At 35.3% G+C, this 12,630-nt stretch overlaps 1 pseudogene; it reads right to left on the reverse strand.

Annotated features, from left to right (window-relative positions):
• Positions 1-211: 211 nt before the first annotated feature.
• On the reverse strand, positions 212-1,239 carry LOC150054775 (prohibitin 1 pseudogene; annotated as a pseudogene).
• Between the last annotated feature and the right edge of the window lie 11,391 nt (positions 1,240-12,630).

Consider the following 12,630-nt stretch of genomic DNA (forward strand, 5'->3'; position numbering starts at 1 on the left):
AAAGGCAGGTGCTTATGCCTGAATGAAATGAAATGTAATTGAAGATTTCAGTAATAGTGGCATTGTATTTCCAAGATGGATTCTTGAACACTGAAGACATGGTTTTTTTTTTTTAAGGATCAGAAGGGATTTACTTTTATTTCCTTCATGTGAAGCCAATCATGAGATTTCACAGTGATCTTGGATCTTTTTTATTTTGTGGGGCGGGGGGGGGGATGCGGCTCAGAATGATAAGGGCTGGGTCCCAGCAGATGCCCCAAGCAATGCAGACAGGGACAAACCTCACTGGGGCAGCCGGAAAAGCACAGACTGCCGGGAAGGCAGGTAGGTGATGTTCCTTGAGCCGGAGAGCTGCTGTGCTATGTCCTCTGCAGCTTCCAGCTTGCGCAGCTCAATCAGGCCATTGCCTGCCTTGGCTAGGGAGTTGGCAATCAGTTCAGCGGCCTTGGAGTCACCCTGGGCAGAGATGATGGCCGCCTTCTTCTGCTGCTCTGCCTTTTCCACCAGAAATCTGGCCTTCTCTGCTTCCTGCTGAGCCACCTGCTTGGCTTCCACGGCTTCTGTGAACTCCTTCCCGAAGGTCAGATGTGTCAGGGAGACATCGTCCAGGATGAAGCCAAAGGTGGCTGCCCTCTCGGTGAGATCATCACTCACCTGCTTGGACACCAGCTCTCTCTGGGTGATCAGTTCTTCCGCGTCGAAGCGAGCTACCACCGACTTGAGGATCTCTGAGGTGACAGATGGCAGCACGCGCTCGTCATAGTCCTCTCCTAGGTTGGTGAAGATCCAGGGAAGGTGGCCGGCCACAGGGCGGAAGAGGATGCGCAGCGTGATGTGCACGTTCTGCAAGTCTTTGCTCCCGGTGATAACTGGCACGTTGCGTGGCCGGGAGCGGCAGTCAAAGAGAATTGGTGTCTGCACCCAAGGGATCAGAAAGTGAGTCCCTTCCCCTACCACCGTGTCCTGAACGCCACGGAATCGGTCAAAGATGACCGCTCTGTGCCCGGCATCCACATTGTATAAGGCCGAGTTCACCACGCCTCCTGCCATGGCTAAGGCCAGGCCAAACTTGCCAATGGACCCAAATATATTGGCTGCCATGTTTCCTTCTGTTAGACCCACTCACGCCTGCTTCCACTCTGACACCCACGAGAGTTTTCCCAGTCGTGTGTCCTCCATGGAAGAGAATTTTTTTTAGCACCTCGAGACATCAGTGATGCTCAAGTCTGCTTATGGGGAAACATGGGCACAGTGAAGATTTATTTCATCACAAATACCTCTTGTAACCCTCACAATCAGAGACAAATGTGCACGCATGCAGAAAAGCTGATTCTGTACCACGACTTGTTAGAGGATAGGCGGAAGCTCTTGTAGAAAACATCCAGTTGTCTATCATTAACACATCAACAAAAACAAAGGGATTATGTAAATCCCAATGTGTTCTTGACAGCTTAGCTTAATATCAAATAAGAATGCCATTAACTGAAGTGTCATAAACTCCATAAAGAGCAAGGATAGTCTGATTCTTTAAACAGACTAAGTCAAAGCCCAACAAAATAAGTAACAGGAAATGGGTACCTGCAAGAGGAGAATGTGGGGACAAATGGGAAAGGGTAACACAATGAATCAGACAAGGGGGAGGAACTCAGGCAAGAATTCACTGTGTATAATACAGAATCAAGAAATATAAGGAGAAGGTGTAGGTTTAAGGGGGTGAGGATGGTGAGGATGCTAAAATGAAGACACAGATCAAGATACACATAAACTGCTTTATTAAATGACAAAAATTCAGTATATAATACAAAATTCAGTAATGGAAGGGGTGAACTGGGAGAGGTGGTTGAGAGGGTTGAAAGGCCACACTGATCAAGACATGTGTATTCATTCATTCATAAACTCATTTGGTGAATGGCAACTCCTTTGTGCAACTATTTAAAGGTAGTAAAAGTGCGTGTGTGTGGTGTGTGTGTGTGTGTATGTGTGTGTGTGTGTGTGTGTGTGTGTGTGTGTGTGTGTGTGTGTGTTTTAGGTCATAGGGCTTAAATCTGGGCCTGGGTGTTGTTCCTGAGCTCTTTAGCTCAAGGCTACTGTCCTACTTCTGGGCCTGGGCATTGTCCCTGAGTTCTTCAGCTCAAGTCTACTGCCCTACCCTTGAGCCAAGTCCTACTTCTAGGGTTTTCTAGGAGTTAATTGCAGATAGGATTCTTGGTTCCTTTTGTACCCGGCTTGGCTTTGAATCTTGATCCTCAGATCTCAGCCTCCTGAGTAGCTAGAATTACAGGCGTGAGCCACTGCACCCGGCTTCCCATAATATTTTAACTGGTAGTTAAAAAAAGGTTAAGATTCATTAAGATTTAACAGTGTAATAGAGTCTATATTTAGTTATTTATAAAGTAACTCCATGTAGTAGGAAATATTTTATGCTACTTTACAAATAAAGAAACTGCAAAAGTCACATTACCAGTTAACTGGTAGACCTACGCCATGAATGAGTCACTTCTCAGCTCCAGTGCATTTTCACTGAAGGTGATAAACTCAGTTGTCTAATAGGGCCAGAAGTTAGCAGAATAGCTTGACAAAACATTTTGGAAACACTTCATGTTGAACTGGTCTAATACAACACAACTACAATACTATCCTAACAATACTGTCTTTTAACACCTGAGCTTTGACTTAAGTAAGCGCTGGCCAGATAAGGATAAGGGTTATTGGTTTACCCTTTTTGCTTTATGGAATAACATGTGTATTGCTACTAAAACAAATTTAGTTATTTATCCCTTCTGAAAACTGTATTAAACTGGAACTGTATTTGAGATTGAATTCACAAGGAATTGTAATGCATAAAAGTTATTCTCATCATTTCATTAACTTATATCTTTCAGCAAGACAGTTTCTGGTCCAATCACATAAGGAGCACCTGACTTTATCTAATTAGCTTTTAACCTAAACACTGTTTCTTAATAATTCCTGTTTCTCTTTCTTTACTAAGCTTTGTCATCATTTGAAATGCAAATCACACACTAACAGAACTTCCTACAATCTTCAATTTCCATCAAACCTGTAGTAGGCAGATGATGCCTAGGTAGGCAATTGCTATCCAAGTACAGAGGCTGTTCTGAGAGGGAGAATTGTTTGAGGCAGTTTTATGCATATAGTTCTACTAGAAGAAATGTTTGAAGAATAAATAAACTTGATTTCCAATTAACCTGATGAGCTATGTGTCACTTTTCCTATTTGCAGAAAAAGAAAGTCTTTTGTTTCTCTGGGAATTCCAGAGGACAAAAGGTTAATCCATTATTAGTGCAATGAGGAACTTCATTTACAGATCTCTGCTGCATTGTTCTTGTGTCTTTGAGCATTGCTTTATACATTTTTATACAAATTGGGTTGGGAATGTATCTTCGAATATCTGAGACTGTTTAAAATAGTATAATTCTTGTTTGCTCTCTACTTTCTTATCAGCTTGACGCATTGCATTTTTTTCTTTCATGAAGTTGGAATAAATCACTGGCATTTTACACAGGGCTCAAGAGAAACTTGCTTTGCAAATACAGTTTTTGCACTAATGTAAATCACAGTATATGACTTATATTAGAAAATCAATTACTTCTGAACAAAAGGTAGAACCCTGATTATATTCAGCATACCATTCTGAAGGAAATTTGTCATGTACGTAAATTAAGACAGATTTTGTAACAATAGGGATTTGAGGCTAATTTTGTATAACCGTGAATATCAGCTATGATTTATTGTTTCATTTCTCCCTGGGTTTCTGCTTTTCAACCACTTTCTACATTAAATTAGGAGATGGGAGGCCTAGTAATGAGAAGGCAAAAGAAAAGTTGAAATAATGATATATATCTGGGTATCTGTGTAACTATTATTATTTATTCTATGTCTATTGTCTATCTTTTTCTACATAATAATCTATCTTTCCATACTGTTTCACATCTTTCTATATCTTAGAAATCTCTTAGTATTTTAATATTCTCTGACATTTGTATGTATATTAGTCCATCTTTCTGAACTCTCATATCGAGCAATCACAAGATATTTAGTGTTTTTCTCAGATCATGGCCCTTTTCAGTAAACGTGATAAACTTCTTCCCATCTTTCCCATGGGTAGAAATACAAATATTGTCATTTCTCTCCTAATTCATATATGCTGTGCTTGTTTATAATTTCTGGTTTTTCATTTTCAAATAATTTTATTTACAAAATCTAGGTAATGCATTTGAAAATAAAGGTATTTCTCAGGTCCTTTTAAGGATTTTTCATTTAGAATTCAAAATTACCATTTGTATCTAATTAGGAAAATGCTAACTTTCATTTATATTCAATGGTTCTTTCTAGTTTAGGCCTGACCTACCAGAAAGTTATCAGGCATGATGTGCAGTGTAATTAGATTCTGCTTGTGCTTCAACTTGCTCCACTGATCCTAATGGATGTTTCTGAGTCTTGAAGCTTGAATTAAGAAAGGAAATAGCCACTGTCTGACTTTCTCTGGGAGATACAGTGGTGATGGTGTGTATTCCTGGGACACATTTTGAATGCTCAAGGTTGACTTTCACCTAAATGTCATCAAGGTGTTGTCAGAAAGCTACTCATCCCTCTCCACACTGAATGTCGTCGCTTTCAGAACCTTCCCTTTGCTGATAAGGAACCTGCTAACTGTCATGAGTTGAAAAAGAAATAAGCATATTTATTTTATTCTATTTTTAATGATTTCTACAATGATTACATATATTATGTTGCTATGTTTAAAGCAGTAGAAAATAACTATGTCCTCGGAAAATGCTTAATTTATGATAAAGTTAAGAAATACCTGATTCAGTCTTTGAGAAAACTGTAAAAATAGTGCATAAAAATCACTTAATAATGATTTGTTAACTAATAAATAGCAGAAAATTCAATCTGCAAATATATATCCAACCTGCCAAATATTTCAAGTGGTTCTGTACAAATGGAGGCAGAGTGGACAAGTTTTGGTTGTTTTTAATACTTGCTGTGCAAAAAAAGTTTTTGCACTCAGGTAAATCACAGTATATGACTTATATCAGAAAATCAATTACTCCTGAACAAAAGGTAGAACCCTGATTATATTCGACATACCAATCTGAAGGAAATTTATCAAGTATATAAATTAAGACAGATTGTGTAACAATAGGGATTTGAGGCTAATTTTGTATAACAGCGTGTTGAGCTATTAAATAATATTTTGTTATAAATATTCAAAATAGTTTAGAATATTAGGTAGAACTAATTGTATCTTTATCTGAGAATATATTAGAATATTTTAGGTATATTTCATAGGTGCATATAGCTTACTTTGTTAGTTTACTTTTCTGAAATTAATTTGATAGTCATTATTTTTGGAACATTTGATAATCAGTACTTTTCTAATACTACATTACTGAATTTATCCAGTCACTTTTCCACCAAGACTCTATAAAGGCAAACTTAGTGAGGAAGTGATTTTTCTATATCTGAGACTTGCAAATAAATCTATAAATAAGAATTAATTTTACTTAGTTTCCCTCCTACAGAGGTAGAGAAAAGGAGCTGTTGGCATGATATACTTTTTTCCATATATTTTTTATTGTAATTAATAGAAGGGTTATATTATAGTCACCATATAGAGGGTGGATTACTTCACATACATTGGTACCCTTTCTCATGTCTTGGTCCCTATTTCCCTCCCCCAACCTGTGCCGCACATCTTGTTTTCCCTCCCTTCCCTATCCAATTTCAAATAACCAAATATGCATATATCCAATATATCAGATAACAAGGTGAAATACTGTAACAATATGAGATAAACAAGGGACAGCAAAAGAGATGAGAGATAACATAGTACATTAAGGACAACAGTCACTCATTATATGGCTTTTGTTTCTTTAACCTGGAGGTCCTTTCTTTTAGCCTCATACTATGTGGCCTTAGGTGTCTAGGTTTTATTCTATTGTAAATCTCTGGTAGGAGAGCCCAAAGTTTCTACTGATTATGACAAATATACTTTTATATGAACACATATAGCTGCATTTTCCTTGCAGAACAAATGGTGCAGTTTCATTTGAAAATGAAGGTATCTGTGAGTGACAATGATTCTCTCTAAAATTAAAAAAAATTTCCATTGATAATAACACATTGATACAGGCACAGAAAGATTTTAAAATATTCCAAATTACACATGATCCATTATAATCATTCTTTTTATCAAACATGTTGAAATGACTTAGGAGGTATTTAGAAAAGATATTGAATTTTTCTTAAAAGTTATCTTTTAAATCCTCTAAGAATTTTTAGTCTAAAAATTTGCCCATACTTTTATCTACATTATTTGAACTAAATCAGTCTGCTCATTGTTCATTGTAAGAACCCAGAGGTAATAGTTGAATTCTTTTGAAAATGACCTGTGTCCCAATAGAAAGAAATTCAAGCAAAATAATTCTTTATAGCCACAAAATGCCATTTATTATTGTGAAGGATCCAAAGACAAAAATCCAAAAAAGATTTAGATTTTTAATTGTAGATTTAGAAGCATATTGGGAGAATTCAGAATTTCTTTTCAGGGAAAATAAAAGAAAACGGAAAAGAAGAAAATAGAACAGAAATATAGTAATAAGTCCTGACTCTACTATGAATCTCGAGTATATGAATGCTATCTTCACCAGTTAGCGTTTGGTTGCTTTATTTAAATAAAAGCAATAAGAATAATTATGTGAGTATTTGGGATTTTGTACATTTAAACATAATGATGGAACTCAATGAGTTATAAAACACTATATACAATCATCATCCTTGAAATAGTACCTTTATAACTTGGAACATAGCTCAAGTGATAAGATCCCCTGCATAGAAAACTCAAGGTCCTCAATCAAACTCTGGTACCACAGAAAACAACTGAGCACAGTTAGATAGTGTCTTTAACATATAAGCTTTCTAATATTTTTGTGTGGTCACATAAAACAGACAAAAATCATTTAGTCAGACTAGCAGTGTTGTTTACTATTCCAGTAATAGTTTTAATCATAGGTTTTTGTAGCCAAAGTTTCATTTTCACAAATTAATGTGTGACACATTATATTGACACCACACTGACAATATTTAAACAATGTGGTGTAGGAGGACAAATATGCCCTGGGGGGTTGTAGTACATTAACAAAGGTTAAAAAAAAAAGGAACAGCAGATTCATCTTTTCCTAGGAAGGCAAAAACCTTTATTTCCACCATTTAACATTGTTGCTGTAGATAAGTGAATAATTAGGTGCTGAAAAAAATTAATTAGTTTTGTTTGCAGGAGCCTTTTGTCTTCTGTAATCTACATGATGGTGATTCCTTAAGTTTTCTGTCTTTACTATCAGAAGATACTTTTCTATTTGGAGTAAAGTTGGTTCTAAGGAAGAAGTGTTTGAATGAACAGGTTGGCCTATTTTCTTTTGATAAGTTAATCTCAAATCTCCCATAATTCTTCCTCCTGGGCATTTATTTGTTCATTATGCATACTGGATTTTAATGATTTACTTCACACAGATCAACAATATCTATCCGCAATTCCATACGGAGGGAAAATTAATAACTATTTTGTGGATAAATGGAAATTGAAATCTTCACATTGAAATCTCCAGTTATACAAAAATTTGTCTTTCTAGATTAGGTAGGTAACTGTGCAAGGAATCATTCTGTGTGTTCGTTACTTTCTTGAGCTTTAAGGAAAACCAATACAATTCAACTAACTTAAGAAACTAAACTCTAGCTTAAATTAGCACTCACACAAACAACACACACACACACACACACACACACACACACAAACACATGCATGCACGCATGAACACATACACATATTTACCTGTCCAAAAGCTTGAAAGGAAGTCTAAACCTTTTAGCTCTGGTATATGAAGAGCCATTCCAATTTAGTTTTACCTTTGTCTTCTAATGGTAAACCTCTGTGTTTTTCTTAAAAAAAAAGTTGCCATCTGTTTATAACAAACTCATCTGTTCTGTTCCTCAGTTATGAAAAATGAATGAGGTAATGCTTAAGTAGAATGCTTTCAAACCAATAAAACATTATACACTCATGAGTTATTATTTATGGCTCATGTTCTTACAGTGTAGGTCAAGTTTGATTTCTTCCAGAGTGCCTTTCCTATCAGCAGAGGTCACAGCTATCAATCCTCACTTTCTAAAATCCTGTAGGAGATGCTGTATTTCTCATTTGCCACGTGGAATGACTCACAGCCCTGAGTGGAGTGCAAGTTCAGCAATAGGAGAAGCCAGACATCATTTATCTTTGAGACTCCCGGAGAGTCTGAAGCAAGGTCTCCAAGACGGTAACGTGTATTTGTGGATATCTGTTGCTATCAACAGTTAAGGCCTTTCAATAAACATGCTCCTCATTGGAAGAGTTTATACATTGCACTTACATAGTAAGTTATTGGTGAGCCGTTTTTCTCTTTTTAAATTTCTGAGAAGTGTCTCATAGAAAAAAAATGATACAAAATTAATAAAACTAATACACCTGTTCTTTTATATAGTGTGTACATGAATACAATTATGATTTTTCTTGTATCACTAAATCTCTACCTATTTTGATCCCTGCTGTAAAATGAAACAGCAATCACACATTTCATAACCTCACGTTTAATTTGCTCAGTGACTTCTTTCCAAGTACCTGAGTGTGAGTTTAATCAACTAAACCAGGTAAGAAACTCACTCAAACAAAAGGAGTGGCTTAGTATACTTTATGTTTGGAAAGTTTCACTTTTTGTATGTATGAGTATTGCTTTAAAAAATCAATCCAGGTTATTCCATGCATTCTGTGCTATTTTTCTTTTAATGAGGAGGTTATAAAATAAGATGTTTATTTGCTCTGGATTGTCTCAGATTCCTTCTATTCTTCTTCTGCCTCTATGTGATACTAAATGCATTAAAACTACAACACAACAAAATAGGTTTTTGGGCAAGAACCAGCTTTCCCATCTTTGCCATGAAGAAGGTTCTGGTGGTTGATCTTCCCTTCATAATGCTGCTACAAGAACCCAAATTTTTACTTGACATTATTATGATGGATAAAGTACTATGACATTATACATGCTGTAAACATCTCAATAGCATGAAGAACATAAATATTTTTGCTGAAATATTTATGTGTGAAATGTTTAGACATAACAATGCAATAAAAGTTGTAGAAAACCATAATTAACTATGGTCAAATTCAATTTGTGACCATTATGTGTTAAACTGGAACAAATAACTGTACTTAAAGAAGATGTAAAGTGACTATAGTAAAATTGTATGGCTCCCTGGTTATTTTGCAATCTTTAAAATAGTTATGAAGTATTAATAAGAAGTATTACAACTTTAGCTGCTAAACAATAATGCTTGAATATGATATTCATTATAGTTTTATTCATACCACCAGAAATTCATCTGGTTGGTGCTCCACTCAAATATACTTAGTAGGTTATTACTACCCAAACCATAGTAGATGGACATGCCATTAAACTAACCTCAGGATAAAGGAATGCCATTGACCAATTATACTAACTTGAGTGAAATATAAATTTCTAGTTATATCATATAATCTAACTTTAAATAAGTTTAGTGATTTACTACTTTTTATAAATGTACCCTTTCAAATCAACAAATAGTATTTCATATCCGAATTAATTTCAGGTATACTATTATGTGCTAGTGGATTTAGTATTTCCTTGTTTCTGGATGATTTGGTAAATGCCAAGTAGTGGAATTGCTGGGTCATAGGGGAGCTCTATGTTTAGTCTTTTGAGGAATTGCCGTACTGATTTCCATAGTGGTTGAAGGAGTTTGCACTCCCACCAACAGTGTAGTAGTGATCCCTCTGGCCACATCCCCACCAGCATCTGTTGTTATTAGATTTCTTGATCATGGCCGTTCTCACTGGAGTAAAGTGGAATCTCAGAGTTGTTTTGATTAGCATTTCTTTTATGGCCAGAGCCTTTGAGCATTTGTTCATGGGTCTATAGGACATTCTTATTTCTTCTTCAGAGAAGACTCCCTTTAAGTCTTTGACCCATCTTTTAATGGGATGGTTGTTTCTTTGGAGATTAGTTTTGGAGTGATTCAACATTTTGAAGTGTTGATAAATTAAAGGGTATCAATGTATGTGAATTAATGCACCTTCTATCTGGCAAATATCATTTAACCTTTTTATTAATTACAATAAAAATGTATTTAAAAATTTTAGATATGAGGCTTCTATTATATGGTTAGTGAAGATCTTCTAGTTAGTTTGCTAGTTATGTCCTTTGACATACAGAAACTGCAGTTTAATGCAGTCCCACTTATCCAGACTTTCTCTGATTTATTGTGTTTCTGGGTCCTTATCAAGAAAATTTTTACCTGTGCTAAGGAGACCTCGTGTATGTTCTATTTCTTCTTGTAAAGTTTTCAGTGTAACTGCTTTTACCTCAAGGTCTTTGATCCATTTGGAGTTAATCCTGGTGCAGAGTGACAAAGAAGGATCCAACTTTAGTTTTCTGCAGGTGCTTAACTAGTTCTGCCAGCACCACTTGTTGAAGAGGCTGTCTTTCCTCCATTCTATTTCTTGGCTCTTTTTTAATCAAGGCCATAGGACTGTGGGTTGATTTCTGGGTCTTCAGTTCTATTCCATTGCTCTTCAGGCCTGTTCTTGTACCAGTACCAAGTTGTTTTGGTCATTATAGCTCTGTAATAGTCTAATGTTTGGTATTGAAATTCCTCCTGCCCTGTTCTTTCTGCTAAGTATTGTTTTTGCTATTTGGGGTCTTTTATTATCCCATAGGAAATTTTGGATTGCCTCTTCTATTTCCTATGCTGCTGTCAGAAAGAACAACTTTGCCCCATTTGTAAGGAAATGAAAAGACTTGGAAAAAAAATCATACTAAGTGATGTAAGCCAGACTCAAAGGAATGTAAGTCATTGGTTTCCCTCATATGTCATATTTAGTATAAACTTTGGAGTCTCCTAGCAGAGTAAAAAGCTGAAAGTGATGCTGAGTTTCAAGTGGTAGAGCTCTAGCCTTGAGAAAGTCCACGGACAGTGCTCAGACCCTGAGTCCAAGCAAAAAGAAAAAAGGAAAAAGGAAATGAAGTAAAAAGCCTAGCAGAAAAATGGGATTGGGGTAAACAGGAGAAAGAAATGTACCTTGGAAAACAAGTAATGACTTAATTTTTAATAGCCAGAGGAGTCAGCTATAGTCATGGAGGGAGTCAACAGAATGAAAGATTACTATACCAACATTGTAGTTCACATGAAAGGCTTGATCACAGGTTGCAATCATATTTTGAATGAGATAGAACATAGACTTTCAGGAATGTGTTTGGATAGACAATGAAAGGAAGTAAACAGTATGTAGACACTACTCTCCCAAAAGCTGTTATAAATGAAAATAATGTCTACCTTTTATTTAAGGGCACTATAGCCAACATATATCCCATTTTTCTCTCCTAATTCCTAAATTTTGTGTTTACATAAACAATAAATATCACACAGAATTCAAAAAACAAAAACAAAAACAAAAATAACTGAGTGAAGCAGACCATACTGCTGACTTTGAATATGGTCATTCTCTAAGAATCACATTTTTGAGCAAAGGACTGTCTAATGATAATAAATATTTTCTTTATATACTATGCCACATTTTAAATTCAATCTTGGCTGACCTTGAGGTATAGCATTTTGATTTGAATTTCCAGTTTCATTCTAAGCAATCACATTGATATTCTTTTAAATACTCTCATAGGTTATTCATGTATTAATTTTTGTGAAGTGTTTATTAAAGTTTCTATTAAATAATAGAGAAGTATCTCTCTAGTCCCTAGTCTACCTTCATACATAGATTCTTAGGATTTCTTGGTGTTTTCCAAACAAGTACTTTATCTGCCCTATGTAGTGTAACTATGTACTCAAAATATGTGATTACTTTCTGAATTTTTCTATTGTCTTTTGATGAGACACATTAAGTTCAATAAGATTCTTTTGATCTTTTTTTCCCAATTTGTTAGTATTTCATGGTCTTTAAAGAAGACTGAGAGTTTGAGATCATAAAAATATTTTCTTATGCTTGAGTCTAAAAGCTTCATTGTTTCACCTTGCAAATTTATAGTTATAATACATTTGAAAAAGTCTTTTATGTATGAAGTACAGTAAGAATGGAAATTCAATTTTTGTAGCACCATGTAAAGTCCAATCTTTCCTTATTACTTTACAGTGATTCACCTATGTATAAACTGGTTTCTAATATATTGCCTATTTATATTATCTATCCTGTGCATTTTGTTAGTTTCCTATTTTTACTTCACATATTTTTAAACAAATATATGGTGGGCATGTAATTCTTCAAGGGTCTTTAGTCTCTAACATGGCCTTGAAACTCTACCTGAGTTTCTATTTAAATTTGATCATGCCTGATTTTTCTCAAATATTTTGATGTGATTTTTTTCTAGCACCAACATAGTTTATTTAGTGTAAAGGTTTTACTATCTTATTTCAGATATGTTGGTAGATATTTGAGATATTTGTGGCACCAAAAACTTTTCATTTGTTTTTGTATTTTTGTCACTGTTCTTTAAAAAATTTTGAGTTGTCCATTTATCCTACAGATGGAAA

The sequence above is a fragment of the Megascapheus bottae genome, chromosome 14 (genome assembly GCF_031878675.1).
Source record: "Megascapheus bottae isolate mThoBot1 chromosome 14, mThoBot2.hap1, whole genome shotgun sequence".
NCBI lineage: Eukaryota > Metazoa > Chordata > Mammalia > Rodentia > Geomyidae > Megascapheus > Megascapheus bottae.